This window comes from Canis lupus, chromosome 18 (assembly GCF_011100685.1).
Source record: "Canis lupus familiaris isolate Mischka breed German Shepherd chromosome 18, alternate assembly UU_Cfam_GSD_1.0, whole genome shotgun sequence".
NCBI lineage: Eukaryota > Metazoa > Chordata > Mammalia > Carnivora > Canidae > Canis > Canis lupus.
This window is the reverse complement of record NC_049239.1, coordinates 50,912,180-50,929,428: the sequence shown is the minus strand read 5'-3', so window position 1 is coordinate 50,929,428 and position 17,249 is coordinate 50,912,180. Positions and strand designations below refer to the sequence as shown.

Sequence of the window (17,249 nt, the reverse complement as noted above, 5' to 3'; positions counted from 1 at the left end):
AAGAAAACAGACTCAGAGTTGTAAAAACAACAGAGAAGCCGGAAGCAGGATTAGACTCAGAGCTTTGCTTAGAAGGGAAAGCATACCATCCCCTCACTGGTGACCAGTCTCAATGTACTGACTTCCCCTGTCCTCAGCAGGTGCCCAACCTGTCTGTTCTGCTCACCAAATACCATTCCAAAGCCCCAGCACATGAAACATGAAAACAAAGCAGTTGGAAGAAGAACAGAAACCAGAGTTGTAAATGCATATTCTGAGTGTGCTAGGAGGAAGGATCCTCCTCTCCAAAATGCCTCCCTCACCTCACATTTTTACAAAAAAAAAAGTAAAAAATAAAACTATTCAAATTTAACCTCCACAAATACACTGTTTTGCTTAGACTAAGTCCCAGTGCTGGCAGGCAGTTTCAGCTTCCACCTGCCCTGCCTTGGAAGTAAAGGGAAAGCTCCAAGTACCTGGAAGCGGTTCCTCCTGCCAGCCCACCTAACCAAGCAGCAAGGGGCTCTGGGAGGCTCACCAGGCAGACAATATGCGGTCTCTCACCCAGACACTGTCAGTAGCACCTGCTCTAAGAGGGAGAAAAGGAACAGTCCTATGAGGCAACAGCTAGAGAGATTCAGGAATTAGAGGACTCTGTTTGATCTCTCTCTAGATGTTTTCTCCAGGTACGTCTTCAGACTAGCTGCTCTGGTCTCAAGCAAACTCAATTTTCTCAGGAAATTGTGAGTTAGGCTTAACAGCCCAGTCCAAACACCGCATTCCATTCCAATTCCCTATTTCTATGCCTGTCCAGTTAGTCTCTTCAGCTTGAGGAATGAGGATGCTTTCCCAGCTCTGCATCTCAAGGTGGAGGCAGAATTGAAAATTCGTGCTAAGTCCTTTCTGCACTCCACCCATGGTAACCTTTCTTCTCTAGCACTCTGTATTTGCTTCTTCCTGCCCATTGCCACCTGGTCCAGTCCATGTGTACATCAGGGATGTCTGAGTCGCAACGACTGCCTCTCAGCTGGTCTCCCACCCTGACAACCTGCCTCTCCCCATTCTGGGCCAGTCAGCACGCTACTTCCAGAAGAGTTTTTCAAAACCCCATTCATCTGTGGGTGGTTGTCTGTTCAAGCATCTCAGAGGTTTCTCATTTCTCAGATCCCAGCAGGCTGCTGGGCATCACAGAAAGAATTCCCCCAACAGGAGCCATTCTTTCAACAAGTTTCCTAAGCACAGAGTCTGTGGGTTCAGCAGTGAACCTAACAGGTGCAAATCTCCATCCTCACAGGGCTTCCATCATCTTCCTCCCACCAGTGAGGCTGGGGCATCACCCTTCCCCATGCATGGCTCTTCTTATCATCATGACTTTTCTCCATGTGCCACCACCTGGATGCTGTCCTCTCCTCTCTGTAGAGGTGGCTTTTAGGCAAACAGGCTTGAGCAATGGAATGTAGAAAGGGCCCACAGACCCTTCTGGTGACTCACCTCAAAATATCCATAGGCCCTAACTAACCAATGGGTTACTTGCAACCACAGCTTGGCATAGTTACCAAAAAAGGGAGAATTCCAACAGCCCCTACCCACTGCCTCGCTGCATCTCTGCTCTGCTGCCCTGTCCTCTGCTACCTTGCTGCATTCTATAAAGTGCTATCTCCTTTGTTCTGCCTTGGACAAATCCTTTTACCACCCAGCCTCCACTCCACATCTGGAGGCCTTCCTCTGATGGGAGAGACTCCCCACTTAGACACCACACTCTCTGCCAGCCCAAATGACCCCCTTGTCTCTGGGACAGCTCTCCCAAGAAGTCCCTCCTGTGTGGCCACCCACCTGACACAGTCCCCCTCAAAGTGCAGGCCTCCCACCTCCTGTCTCCCACTCTATAACATGTTCTCCCTGTGGCTCCTATCCACTAGCACCATCAACACAGCCACTATGATGATGTGTCTGCTGGGTGCCACTTTAAAAAGTGATTTCGTTTAATTCCCCCAATGGCCCTGTGAGGATGGTTTCACTGCCTCTATTTTATAGATGAGGAAACCAAGCCTCCCAGGAGTTCAGGAAACTGCCAGAGTGACAGGACTGGTAAGGGGCCAAACCCAAACTCCACTCCTGACTGCCTGACTCCAGAGCCCTGCTCTTAACCACTTCTCTGGGAACTGCCTGCATTGGGCAGCTCACCTGACAGAAGCAGCCCTCAGGGGGGAGGAGTTATAATGCTTCATCGTTAACAGGCACTACTTGAGCGAGCCTGTATTTTGCCCCAGCACACGCATGCATTTTCTCTCCCGAGCCATGGGATACACAACCAAAGGCAAGGGCCACAGCATTGTCAGATCCTCCTATAGCCCTACAGGATTTAGTAAAGAGCAATGCCTGCCACAGATGCACAGCAAACGCCTGAGGAAAGAACAATTTCTTGGAACACCTCACAATCATAACCTTTGCCTTTCTCAAACTATTCAACTGTGAAACATCTGTAGGCTTAGGTCATGGGGAATGTATTCTGCCAAATATTCAACTGCCGTTACTATCAGAGATAAAATGGGAGGGAAAGGGAAATATGACTTGGGTCAGTAAAAACACAAACAGTGGCTTTGCAAACCAGCTGGAAAAGAACAGTCGAAAGCCTGGCAGGCGGAGCAAAACCTTCAAGTCTTGTAGAGATGGCCCTGCCTTCGGCCTCTGGCAACATGGCAGGGAGGAGCCCCCAGCCCTGAGTGAAGGCTCCTGGTTGGCCAAAGTCCAGTGCCAACAAATGGCTCCTATGGGAGGAGCTGCAAACCCCCATCGAGAGTTGATGAACTAAAGTAGGAAAGACTGAGTTTCTGAGTGATCTCTTCAGCCCATACACTGTGACACGGCCACATCACATTCTAATCCTGTGTGACAGCAGGAAGGTCTCAACGCCAGGAGTCAAGTTGCTGCTTTCAAAGCTTCCTGGCAGAGCTGGTTGAGTCACTGAACCCCTCCAATCTCTGATCTATCATTCATAAACAGCGAAACCATGATCTTGACCAGTGTCTGTGAGGACTATCCAATGAAATGATGAAACTGTAAAGTGCGGTACATATATGAGGAGTGTTACCAAGAGAAACAATAGAATATCAGCAGATGATGTTCCATGGTGTCCTGGGAAGTGCTGATCATGATTAGCCCCCAATATTTGGTGAAACCTGATGACTAATGGTCAGGGGAGAAGCTGCCACTATTAGGTTATAGCAACAGTGCTATTTTTCAAAACTTTCTTTTTTTCTGTATTGTAATTCCATTCTGCTATCCACAAGCAGTCAGTAAAATTTTGTAAAATGTCCAGTAATATTTTTAAATGCTGTTTTTCAAAGTTATTAAACTGGTTAGTCTGCATGTTTCAGGCAAGATGGTATAATAACCCTTAGACAGGGAGAATGAGATGACACACACAAGAGTGGATAGACAGCTGACCAAAGAAGGAAGCAACCCAGACAGGTTTCATTCATTTAACAGATATTTTGGGGGGCCTATTACGTTCTAGGTTTGGTAGAAAATAGAATAAGCATTCCTTAGGTATTTCTAGAAATACTTCGGGAGGGGAACATGGTAAAAGACAGACTTCTTGCAGAATAAGTGTGAAAAGACCTCAAGTAATTGTTATTTAAGGATTAAACTGATATGTTGTCCCTGATGACAGAAGAGATCCAAGCTATCTCAGACTCAAATGTCAAATACATTGAAAGTTTGCCTCATCTGGTACCTGTGTTCATCCCACTGCCTCTGGCCTCTGTGGTTTGCAGGGAGAAATGAGCTCTTAATCTTATCAAAGATTCCTTGTTTGTGATGAGTTGCTTAAGTGCTGCTTTAAAGATTCTTTTTTTTTTTTTTTTTTTTTTTTTTTTTTTTTTTTTTTTATTTTTTTTATTTTTTTATTTTTTTTTTTTTTTTTTTATTTTTTATTTTTTTTATGCTTTAAAGATTCTTTATGAGATGCCTAATGTGGCTTTCTTTGAGTTTTCCTATTTGGAGTTTGCTGGGCTTCTTGGGTACATAAATTACTGTTTTTCATCAAATTTAGGAAGGTTTTGGCCATTATTTCTTCAAATATTTGTTCTGCCCCTTTCTCTCCATCCTCTCCTGCTAGGACTCATTATGTACACACTTTACCAGAAAGCCACAGGGATGCCTGGCTGGCTTAGTGGGTAGAACATGCGACTCTCTTGGTCTTGAGGTTGAGTTCAAGCCCCATCTACTCAACCTAAGTAGAGGTTACTTTATTTTTTTTATTTTTCTTTTTTTTATTTTTCTTTTTTCTTTTTTTTTTATTTATGATAGTCACAGAGAGAGAGAGAGAGAGAGAGAGAGAGAGGCAGAGACACAGGCAGAGGGAGAAGCAGGCTCCATGCACTGGGAGCCTGACATGGGATTCGATCCCGGGTCTCCAGGATCGCGCCCTGGGCCAAAGGCAGGCGCCAAACCGCTGTGCCACCCAGGGATCCCTAGAGGTTACTTTAAAATGGAAATTGAGGGCAGCCCAAGTGGCTCAGCCAGGGCAGCCTTGGTGGCTCAGGGGTTTAGCGCCGCCTTTGGCCCAGGGCCTGATCCTGGAGACCCAGGATCAAGTCGCAGGTTGGGCTTCCTGCGTGTTGCCTGCTTCTCCCTCTGCCTCTCTCTCTCACTCTGTGTGACTCACTCTCACTCATGAATAAATAAATAAAATATTTTAAAAAAATAAATAATAATTGCAGTTTCAAATTCTCTAGGATTGGAATCTTAAACCAATCAATCTAGAATATGCTGGTCAGCACCAAAGAGGTAATCTGTCATCTGGGCCTTTGCATCTCCCAGAGAAAGATAACGTAATCCATCTAATAAGATCACCAAAGGGAAGGTGACTGATCTTGAACAATTTCTTCTTTTATTCTGCTAATAACTCCTTGCCTCACCCACCCCCTCCTATAAATACCTTCTTTTAAATACCTGGTACGACACCTCAGAGCTCTCCTCTACTTGCTAGTTGGGATGCTGCCAGATTCATGAATCATTTAATAAAGCCAATGAGAAAAAAATAAATAAATAAAGCCAATGAGATCTTCCAATTTACTGTTGAATTTTTGTTGTGTAATAATGCTGATAGGCTTGATGGTGTTATGCAGGTGTCTGAGGCTCTGTTCATTTTCCTTCATTCTTGCTCCCTTCTGTTCCTCTGAATGGATAATCTCAATGACCCATCTTCAAGTTCACAGATTCTTCTGCCTGCTTTATTCAGCTATTAAGCCCCTCTATTATAGCCCCTTTTAGCTATTGTATTTTTCAACTCCCGAACTTCTTTCTGGTTCTTTTTTTAATAATTTTTTTAAGATTTTTTTTTTTAATTTATTCATCACAGACAGAGAAAGAGAGGCAGAGACACAGGCAGAGGGAGAGGGAGAGAAGCAGGCTCCATGCAGGGAGCCTGACATGGAACTTGATCCCGGGTCTCCAGCATCACACCCCAGGCCGAAGGCGGTGCCAAACTGCTGGGCTACCAGGGCTGCCCCTTTTTTTTTTTATATAATTTCTATCATTTCTATTTGCTGAGGCACTGTTCTCATACTTAGTTTTTTAGACATGTTTTAACATAGCTGATTTAAAGTCTTTATAAAAGTCCAACATCTGAGCTTCCTTGAGTACAGTTTCCTTTGGCAGCTTTTCCTATGCATGTGCCATTCTCTGTTTCTTTGCAGAATTCATAATTTCTGTGGAAAATAAGATTTAGTCATTTCTCTTGAGTAAATTTTCCTTGGATTGCTGCAAGCCTTTAATTTCCAGAGTTCTGAAAAAGATTATTTTTACAATTTTTGCCAATTTTTTTCATTTCTTTAGAGAGGAGCATCTTTTAAGAAGTCTTTATTCCACTATTACCCAGGAATCTATATCATGTATGGCTCTTAGAAAATGGTTTTCATCCCCCTAAACAATTTGTTGGAGAACTGAGGTAAAAGAGAGGAAGTCTGATAATTAAACACTATCCCTGATCTTATGTCCCACATAGTATTATAAGTTGCACCCTTCTATTTTTTTTTGTGGAGGCCAAGAAAAATTAAGGCCATCCCACCTAAAGTTTAGCATTAGCACAAGTACAGCCATCTTAGGCTCCTGTGAATAAGAGCTGAACTTTATGGGAAAAACTGCAGAATGTCCTCAATGTCCTCGGCAGGTAATCCCATATCAGAAAGACAACAGAGCCCACGCCCATGGTAGAAAGTCTCATATTAGAATGAGAACAGAGCTCAATGCCCTTGAAAGCCCCACATCAGAATGTAAACAGAACTTGGAGAAATTCTTCCACCCTTCTGAAAATCCCCTAGACCAGCCTGTAAAAAACCCAGCTGTAACCCCCTTCGGGGTTCAAGTCCCTGCTCCGCTGTGTCGGGCACACTTGGACCCAAGCTCGAGCTTGCTAATAAACGCTTGTGCACTTGCATCGGTGTCGGCTCCGTGGTGGTTTCTCGGATTCGCACAACATTTTTAAAGCTGATTATTCAAAATTAAAAGACACAGCAAAACAAAACAATTTAAACACATAATTTTATAATTCCAGCATCCAGGAAAAAAATGTGGGTATAGCATTTCAAAATAACCAAAAAGATGTTATACATTCTGTTTTATAATATACCTTTCTCAAATAAACACATCTTGTTCTAGGGTAACAAATTTAGAGCAACAGTTTGATTAGGGTACATGGGCTATTTTTAAAGCTGCATTATATAGACATTGAACAGACTGCATATGTAACAATACTTTTTTGATGTACATTTTGGTTTCCCATTTTCTTTTTTTTTCCTTTTTAAAGATTTATTGTTAAATAATCTCTACACCCAGTGTAGGGCTCGAACTCCCAACCTCAAGATCAAGAGTTGCATGCTCCACCAACTGAGCCAGCCAGGTACCCCAGTTTCCCATTTTCTGCTATAAAAATGCTGATCTGAACAGCCCAGTTTGTGTGCTTGCCCCATTATACTTTATGTTACATATCTAGAACTGGAATTGCTATATCAAGTGCTGTTTATTTACATTAAGTTTTAGGTGAGATCTTCTATATATCCTCTGCCATTTAATGTCCTGCCCCACGGTGGAGCACATCTTCCTCCCTCTCTGAACAGAGATTCTGCTAACTCAGTGATTCACTGCCATCATCAATATACTCTTTATTATCACACAGTGCTGCTTCACCACCTGAAGGGGAATCTCAGAGCCAAAGGTAAATAAAGACTGTATTTCAGACTGCAGAGCAGAAATCTAAGACAGTCCCCCACTCAAATTTCCTTTTCTTGGAACTCCACAGACCTTCACTCTTACTCACGTGGGGTGACGTCAGCATTGGCCATCACAGGAGAGGTCAGGCTGCATTAATAATTTTCAACCAGGTCCCACTAATCACCCACAAGTTTCCTGAGGCCCCACCTAGTGACCAGGATGGGAATGCAAGTCCACATCCATTTATCACCTAACATCAAATCTATAAATAGAATTTGATGGTAATGGCCCCTCCAAAGAGATTGGTAGCTCTCCACCGTAAGGTCGGGAAAAGCCAGGGTTCTTAATATTTCCAGGAAGGTGAACTGAAGAAAAGGAAAAAGGCAGGCATGGGTTCTTGGTACCAGGATTTCTTGGTAACCAAGCCTGACCAGAAATCACCAGTCTCTGAAGTACCAGATTCCCTTTCTCTTCATTTGAGAAGATGTAAGAAATGGAAGCCGGGGGGGGGGGGGGGGGGGGGGGGGGTTAGGGGATAGAATGTTAGACCTAGACTCCGAAGACCAAGACTCAAATTTTCGCACTGCTGGGTCACTGACCTGATTTTACAGCTATTCCTTGGTCTAACAAAGCCTTGGAAGTACACAGAATCTCAACTCCACCTATTTCGTACTTTAATTCCACCTATTTTGTGACCATAGTACATGAGAAATGAAGCCTTAAATAGGCTAATTGAATCTAGTGATCCAGTCATATAGTATGGCAGCCTGGGTGGTAAAGTGCAGAGTTTCATGGGAAGAGGATTAGGTAATGTGATGCTTCAATCTGGGACATATGGGCTGCGAGACTATCCCCATTTGGGGGCAAAACAGCAATGAATCAGGGCTCTGCCTAGCAGTTGGACTGAAAGAAAAAGAACTAATTTTATCCTGGCTAGGATCTCTTGAATTATAAAGAAATGTCATCTAGTTGAGAAACTCCTCAAGTTCCTTAGGAAAGTAACTTATTACAGTTTGAAATCACAGCATGATTTCTTTGTTAGGCAAGATTCTCTAATTCCAGGAAGATAAAGCATTAAGAATAAATATACCCAAGAAAATAAAAACCATAGTATTTATAATTTTGTGTTAAGAAATCTGTATGTTATTGGGACGCCTGGGTGGCTCAGCAGTTGAGCGTCTGCCTTTGGCTCAGGGCGTGATCCCAGAGTCCTGGGATCAAGTCCCACATCGGGCTCCCTGCATGGAGCCTGCTTCTCCTTCTGCCTGTGTCTTTGCCTCTCTCTCTCTGTGTCTCTCATGAATAAATAAATAAAATCTTAAAAAAAAAAGAAAATAAAAAGAAATCTGTACATATCTATTATTTTATGTACTTTAATTCAAGGGAATTCAGTCTGTTCAGAATAACAAGTTAGTCTCAAGATTCCCAATTAACATATGTAACTGAGTAATTGGTTCAGACACAATTTTAAGCAGGAATTTTATTAAGTTTAAAATCAGTATGGCAGATGACAAATAAGCTCAAATATGCCCAACATCAATAGTGACAAAAGAAATTCACATTGGAACCACAAAACATGAATACACATCTTTTAGAATGCCTAAAATGTAAAAGACTGACCATATCCAGTATCAGTGAGGTGTGGAGAGCCTGGAGCTCTCATACACAGCTGGTGGAAATGTAAAATGGTACAGCCACTTTGGAAGAAGGTTGGGCAAGTTCAAGTTACACACATGCCTACCATATGATCTAGCCACTCCACTCTTACATGTCTACCCAAGAGAAAAGGAAAGATATCCACACGAAGACTTGTACACAAACATTTATAACAGCTTTATTTAGAACCACCAAAACCTGGAAAATGAGTGAAACAACCAACAACAGGTGAATGGATAATAAACACACTGTGGGGTACCCACATAATGGAATACTACTCTGAAGCAAAAGGGAAAGAACTACGGATGGATGCAACAACATGGACAAACCTCAAAAAATTATGCGGAGTGAAAGAAGCCAAACAAAAAAGGATACATACTCTCTGATTCCACTAATGTAAAATTCCAAAAGATGTCAACTAATCTACAGTAACAGAAAGCAATTTAGTGGTTACTTGGGGCTGGGGGAAGCAGAAAGGGGTGGAAGGGAAGAACTACCAAGGGGCATGAGGACATATGGGAGGTGATGGATGTGTTCATTATCTTTTTTTTTAAAGATTTATTTATTTATTTATTTACGAATGATAGAGAGAGAGGCAGAGACACAGGAGGAGGGAGAAGCAGGCTACATGCTTGGAGCCCAATGGGGGACTCAATCCCGGGACTCCAGGATTGCGCCCTGGGCCAAAGGCAGGCACTAAACCACTGAGCCACCCAGGGATCCCCGATGTGTTCATTATCTTAAGTGTGGTTAAGGTTTCACAAGAGTATACATATGTGAAAACATACACTGTACACTAAAGATGTGCAATTTATGTTAAATACACCTCAATAAAGTGAGTAGAATAGCTTTCAAGTGGTAAAACATAAGAATGTTTAAGAAAATTTGTCAGCTTAATTTATTAGATTTACAGGAATTATTTAAGCATTAGAGATATTTGTTAAACAGACAATGGAAGAGTTAAAATAATTAAAGAAAGTTGAATGTAATTTATAAATTCAAGTTACAATTTTCTTTTTTTTTTATTAATTTTTTTTTAATTTATGATAGTCATACAGAGAGAGAGAGAGAGAGAGGCAGAGACACAGGCAAAGGGAGAAGCAGGCTCCATGCACCGGGAGCCCGACGTGGGATTCGATCCCGCGTCTCCAGGATCGCGCCCTGGGCCAAAGGCAGGCGCTAAACCGCTGTGCCACCCAGGGATCCTCAAGTTACAATTTTCAAATGAGTTAAGTTTGCAAATGGAACCAAGTATTAATCAGAAAGTCCCTTCAGGGATCCCTGGGTGGCGCAGCGGTTTAGCGCCTGCCTTTGGCCCAGGGCGCGATCCTGGAGACGCGGGATCGAATCCCACGTCGGGCTCCCGGTGCATGGAGCCTGCTTCTCCCTTTGCCTGTGTCTCTGCCTTTCTCTCTCTCTCTCTCTGTGTGACTATCATAAATAAAAAAAAAAGAAAAAAAGGAAAAAAAGAAAGTCCCTTCAAATTGACTGTCAAAATTTTCTAGAATCATAAATAGAACAGAAAGATCTGTAGGCCCTACTTAAAAGTTAAACTTAAAAGACTAGAGGCATCTGGGTGGTTTAGTTGGTTAAGCATCAGACTTCTGATTTCGGCTCAGGTCATGATCTCAGGGTTATGAGATCGAGCCCCATGTCAGCTCGAGCTGGGCATGGAGCCTGCTTAAAATTCTCTCTCTCCCTCTTCCTCTGCCTCTCTCTATCCTCTCCCTCTCTAAAAAATAAAAGACTAGCCTTTGGGACACCTGGTTGGCTGGAAGAGCTCAAGACACTTGATTTCAGGGTCGTGGGTTCAAGTCCTACACTGAGTGTGGAAACTATGTAAATAAATAAACTGAAAATAAATAAATAAATAATAAATAACAAAAGACTAGCCCTTAAAAGAACAGGCTGGTTTTTCAGTTTGTGACGTTAACAAATTGAAAATCAATCTTTTTTTCAACCAAAGTTACTTCCAAATAATCTTTGTGTGACACAAAAGCCCAGGGGAAGGGGCGGGGGCCTGCATCACAAACCTCACCCTGACATTCCAGTCACCTAAAACTCACCAAATCACTTAGTCTCTGACCTTCAGTTTCCTCATCCATAAGAGAGGAATCCAGAATAAACAATACATTTATTATTAGTGATTTCATATTAATAAATTTCATACTGGTAAACAGCACATTAGTAAAAGCAGTGATATGCAAATACAAATGATCAGCAGCAGGATATCACTTCAGAGAAATAGCCTTTCCCAGACCCCTGGCTGACTAGGGACAGACATGTGAAAGGTGCCACACGTATCCTCAGAGACTAAGCATGACTCAGCACAGACAGATCATGGAATTTTACCCAAGGCCTCAGCCAGGGATGAATGTCCGTGGGGAGGGGAGCTGCCACATGTGGAGTTTGGCCCCATTCCCACACAGCTGGTGGAAATGTACTTAGAGTAGTCTTCGATACCCACCCACACCCACCCCCTTCTCTGGCCTGCAGGCAAATCAGGATGAGGAGCTGTGGACAGCAGCAATAAGGGGCTGCTGGGATGACCTCAGTTACACCTACCGGCATTCTGCTTAAAAAAAACCAAAAAACCAACAACATCCCGTATCCCCCTCCCTCCAGGATCACCAAGGAGACAGCAAAGGAGGAGAACAGGGCAGCCACCTCCCATGGCAGTCTTAGTTCCAGTAACTAATAAGCAAAACTCCAGGGACTCAGCAGGGACTTAGGGATGAAGTGCCAGACAAGCCTTAACAAATTAGATGAGCTGGTAAAAGGCAGCCCTTCTTGGCAACTAATTTTCCCTTGCTACTGATGGATTTGAGGGAAGATATACAAGAAAAGAAGACACTCTTAAAAGGGGGGGAGGGGGTCAGAATCTTGGATACTGCTAATCAGCCTTCTCTGGGCCCCAGTTTCTCAGCTCCATAAGATAGGTGGTTTGGGGCCTTCACCCAACTTTCCCACCTCTCCTCAAAGGGATGCAAGTAAGAGCAATAACATTCAACTCTGTCAACCAAGAACAGAAAGAGAAGAGCAAACAGAGAACAGGGCAGTGGAACCTTTATGGAGTAGAGTCCATCAAAAATTCACATCCATCTGCCTTTACTCCACCTGGTTCGCATATAATGAGTTTATATATATATATAAGTAGGCTCCACACCCAATGTGGGGCTTGAATTCACAACCCTAAGGTCAAGAGTCACATGCTGAGCCAGCCAGGTACCCTACTCCACGTGCTTTTCAAAGCAAATGCAATCCTAGAGTGGAAAATGGTCCAAGACATAGGACTAGAGAGGATCATGGGAACATATCAGAAAGCAGGACAACTCCTAAGTCATGAAGGGTCACCTGAGAAGAACTCCTGCACAATGGGTGGAAACCCAAGAAAAATCCCAACACAAAGGAATCTCCATTCTGAGCACAGAACCTGAGCCATGGGGAAAGTTGTCCCTGGGCCACAATGTCCCCGGGGCCCCCAGCTACAAAATGAGGATAGTAACTGGCCTGCCTCTGGATGTACAAAGAGCAACATTATTGGTGTCTGAAATACAGGGGGAATGCTAGACAGAGTGCAAGGACCGTGCCCAGCTAGGATGTTCATGTGGATTAGCAGCAGGAAAAAGTACTGGATCGTTAGGTGGACTCTGCCCAGAGGGCCTCGGCATTAGGCTGAGATGCACCCAGATCAGTGCATCAGGGGAAACCTGTGTGAGAGAAGCAGCTGGTTATATAGGACAGTGCTGCCTGAGCACTACATGGGAGAAGGTCCAACTGCACCCCCTGGTCCCCTTATCATTTTGACTCCCAAAGCCTGAGTGTCATTGTCTGGAAACATGTGTCAGGTGTTTTTACAGCCAGCTGACAGAGCCACCTCCCAGATCCAGCTTCACACTTCCCAGAGTCCCCCACTGCCCAGCCGTCTGTTCTACTCATTGACTCAAGGGGTCTTCCCAGGAGGTGCCCAGCTCTAAACATGCTTCTTGTGGTCCTGGGAAGCCTCACTGCCCTCCCCTTGACCAGCATCCCAAGCCACACACGCTTCCAGAAGTCAGGCCTCCTGCTGAGGCTGCCGGCTACCAACTGTGGCTGGCAGGGAGCCAGATGTCACTTTCCTGTGTAAACCAAGAGAGAGATCAGGTACAGATGACAGTCACTTGGCCTTTTTTTTTTTTTTAATTGAACTTGATAACTGATGTTCTAGGACTGCTAACATCTACAACTGCTCCTGAAGAAGACCCACACACATCCCACCGACCTGGATTCAGGCACGGACTTACCCTCAGTGTTCTGTCAGTTCTCAGAAAGCAGCTGCTATCTAAAGTAAAAGAAAAAAGAAGTGTTATCTTCATTTCTCCGAGCATTCCCCCAAAGAACCTAGGAGTGGCAAGAACATATATTTAGAACCCAGAGAGATACCTGTTGCTTTGCTTCCACCTTAGGGACTTGGGACAGCGGTGGGGGTTGGGAGCCCAGGACAGCACAGGGCTGAGAGCACCCTGGTTCTTTTTTTTTTTTTTTTAAGATTTTATTTATTTATTCATGACAGACACAGAGAGAGAGACAGAGACATAGGCAGAGGGAGAAGCAGGCTCCACGCAGATAACCTGATGCAGGACTTGATCACAGGACCCCGGGATCACAACCTGAGCCAAAGGCAGATGCTCAACCACCAAGACACGCAGGTGTCCCAAGCACCCTGGCTCTTATCCAGCCGTCTGGGCCCCACCCTTGACGCTCAGCCACCCATTCCCATAACCACTCAAAGCCTGTTTCCTCGTCTGTGAAATGGGAATGGTAACAGCATCCAGCTGTTCCCAGTGAGGTAACACAGACAAAGCACTGGCACCAAGCCTGGTACAAAGGATGCTCTCAGACATTAGCCAACGTGCTTATTAGTAAGAAGCTTAAAGTAAGACCTTTCCTAGCACCCACTACATAAGAACAAGAAGTTCTAGAAATGTGTATTGTTTTATCTGAAGTGCTTTCTCTTCCTGCCCACCTCCAGCCAGCCCAGGCCCACTTTCTGGGCAGAGCTGTCTCTAATCCTTCAGGAGTTACTTCCTCCCCTTTGGATTCTCTGAGCCTGGTTCCTATCTCACTAAGCAACCTGACACTAATTAAGAACTGTCTTACGTGACCTGAGAGCTGATAGGTCTCCTCTTTCCCTGTTTCTTCAGATCTTTTCCTGCAGAGATAATACACACATACACACATACACACACACACACACACACACACACACACACGAGAGCACACCCCTTGTTTAGATCCATGGAAGCCCATAATTTTTCAGATTTCTACAGACTTTTTCAGTTTTTTTGTTTGTTTTTAAAGATTTTATTTATTTATTTGAGAGAGAGAGAATGAGCAAGAGCGGAGGGAGGAGAAACAGACTACCCACTGAGCATGGAGGTCTACAGAGAGCCAATCCCAGGACCCCCTGAGATCATGACTGGAGCCAAAGTCATACGCTTAACCAACTGAACCACCCAGACACCCCTTGTTTTAGAAAGGCCACATCTGTCTGTCAGCTCTAGCCACTGGTCAGTAAAGAGCAAAATGGAGACACAGGCCAGCAAGCCATCAAATGTACTGAATCCATGTTCTAAGAAGATCAGTTGCCTTGATAGATTATTTCAAGACTAGAAATGAATGTTTGAGGCATTAAATTCAATAAAATATTTATCGAGCACGTATCTTGCACGAGGCAGCCTGCTAGAAGGCACAGGCTCTGTTCCCCAAAGGCCCAAGAGCAAGTTGTTGAGGGCTAGCAAATAGAGGATGAAAACGAAGGGGCACCTGGGTGGCTCAGTTGGTTAAGTGTCTGCCTTTGGCTCAGGTCATGATCCCAGGGTCCTGGGACCGAGCCCCACATTGGGCTCCCTGCTCAGTGGGGACTCTGATTCTCCCTCTGCTGCTCTCTCTCAAACAAATAAATAAAATCTTCAAAAAAGAAAGAAAAAGAAAGAAAGAAAAGAAAAAGAAAAGAAAAGAAAAGAAAAGAAAAGAAAAGAAAAGAAAAGAAAAGAAAAGAAAGAAAATGGGGTCATGCTTGAGAGGGAGCCAGGGAGACTCCAAGCCTGGTGGCCTGGGGTGGACATGTAAATGAGGGCCTAATGGTACTTTTGGTGTAGAGTTGTTGTCATGATCACATGAAGTGATAGATGGGGAGAGGGGCCTTGCAAGGCCCCCTGCCACCATACAGTTACAGTAACAGCACCATAAAGGTTGGCTTTTATTGTTAATAACAATAAATTATTAGTTATCATTACTGTTATTAAAAGAGAGAGCCCACTTCCAACTGAACAGACTTGGCAAGACTTAATACTGTAAGAAAGCCTGAATCTTGACAAATAATTTCACTTTGATAGGACAAGGTACGAGGAAAAGCCCTGCAGAAAACAAGGTCACCAAGGAACAAGAATGGGGAAAGGACACAAAAAGAAAGTCTGGGATGACAGCAAGCAGTCTTAGACGAGGGCTGAGGCAGAAGAGGGTACCTGAACAGGTATCAAATGGAAGAAAAAGCCCAGAGATGGCCTCACATCTTTTCATTGAGTAGGGAAGAGGAAATGGTTCTTCTTCCCATCATTTCCCTGTCCCTTATGGTGTTCTACTCCTTTGGCAGTTCGGCAACATGTCTAAAACCAAGACTAGAAGCAGCTAGGGCAGAGACCAAGGAGTGGTCAGTCAGGCCCAGGTGAGGTTTCAGAGTAAGCAGGCAAAATGGCCCACTTCTGCAAAGTAGGTCTCTGGCGAGAGAGCAGCCCCCAAACAGGCACACTCTCCGGATGTGAGGGGTAGGGGCCCTCTCAGAAGAGGGTCAGATGCTGTTGGGAGGCAGCCAAAAAGAAGGCCCACACTAATCCTCAAGAACATCTACTAGAGGCATCCAGCTCATGCAGAAAAGTGCTAGCGATAAGATCTACATGGTCTGGGGTCTGCCCAGGCCTTCCTCCCAGATGCACTGCCATATGACAGTCATCGATGCAGCATCCAAATGTACTCCCTTCCTGGTTCCCCAACTTCCGCCCTTCCTTCCTCATTGGTTTCCAATTTGTGCCATTTCCAGTAATTCACCTGAAACATTTGTCAACAGCACTGACAGGACACAGGGCAGAGGTACACGGGGAACTGCAATTTGGAAAGACCTGGGTCTGAGATCCACCCTGCCATGGTCCCAGGGCCTCTGTGAGTAGCACTGGGAGGACTGGAACCTAGCACCATATGTGGGGTACTGGAGTGCCAGATGTGAAACAAGGAGAAAGCAAAGAGCAGGACAAAAAAGGGCAAGTGGCCTGTATTCATAAACCAAAGGTAGCAGAGGTCCAAGAGGCTACAGCCACCAGGGCAAACCTTCCTGAAGGACGATCTTGGAAGTGAGTACTGGCACAGAGGGTCCATCAGGCTGGAGTAGGCTTCGGGAGAGAGTAGGAAAGAAGGCACAGAGGGGACACTGGGACAAATTGTGGAAACTTTTGCTGGCAATCTAATTCAATTCAACAAACAGATATTGGGCAACAATTGTGAACAAAGCCACTTCCAGCAGGGCAGCCATTTAGAAACACAAGATGCTTCCCCACAAGTTGCTCACTACAACACAGACACAACCTGTAGCTCAGGCCTGCTGCTGGGCCCTGGGCACCCAACCAAGCACCCTGGCACCTGTGGAACCCAATCTCACTTCTGGCTTTTCTGCACCTTGGCAAGTGCCCTCACCTTGTTATATCTCCTAGAGAAGCCTCTTCTAAGTGCCAGACCAAACTTCTATCCAACTGGAAAGCACTACTTCCCCCACATTCTCCTCCCATCTTCCTCAACCTTTCTCTGGCGGGTTCTAATGCGTATAGCTCACCTCTCCTCCATGACAAAACCTGGACTGCTCAAATCCAAGCACTGCTTCTTCACCGTGGGCTCCAGTGGAATTGAAGGAGATTCACGACTCATCTCCTCCATAAAGCCTGCCCCAGTCCAGCCCCAGCCAGCCCATTTCTTCTCTCCCTGGCCTTAGTGTGTGGTTTGCCCTGATTTGTGGGCCTTTACTGAATTTCCTCTTCCATGTCCCCCTTAGAGGCCATACCTCACCCACACTGGGTTCTCTACAAATACCTGTGCCATGTACACTCAGGGCTTAGTTCTGCTTCTATTTCTCTCCCCAGTTTGCCAGCAGTCCTAGGGCAAGAATTAACTTCACCTCCCAAGTATCTCAATGCCCAGTCTAGGGCTCCCAACAGGGTAGGCGTGCAAAAGAATGGGATGGAGAGTTCCTGAATTAGGATGGTGAATGGACAAACAGAAGAGCTCCGGCTGTGAGCAACTACACATGTCCAGCACATCCACCCTCACCGTAAGTGTCTGCATCACCGGCAGGGGAAGGGTGGCATGGAGAAGCC

The 17,249-nt window shown here is 44.7% G+C and overlaps 1 protein-coding gene across 1 annotated transcript in view; it reads right to left on the bottom strand.

The window, feature by feature from the left end:
- PC (pyruvate carboxylase) overlaps positions 1–17,249 on the bottom strand; it is a 100,452-nt gene that overhangs the window by 81,981 nt on the left and 1,222 nt on the right. The window contains exon 2 of the mRNA XM_038563786.1: positions 13,134–13,171. The gene's annotated coding sequence lies outside the window, so the exon portion shown is untranslated. The remainder of the gene's footprint in view (positions 1–13,133; positions 13,172–17,249) is intronic.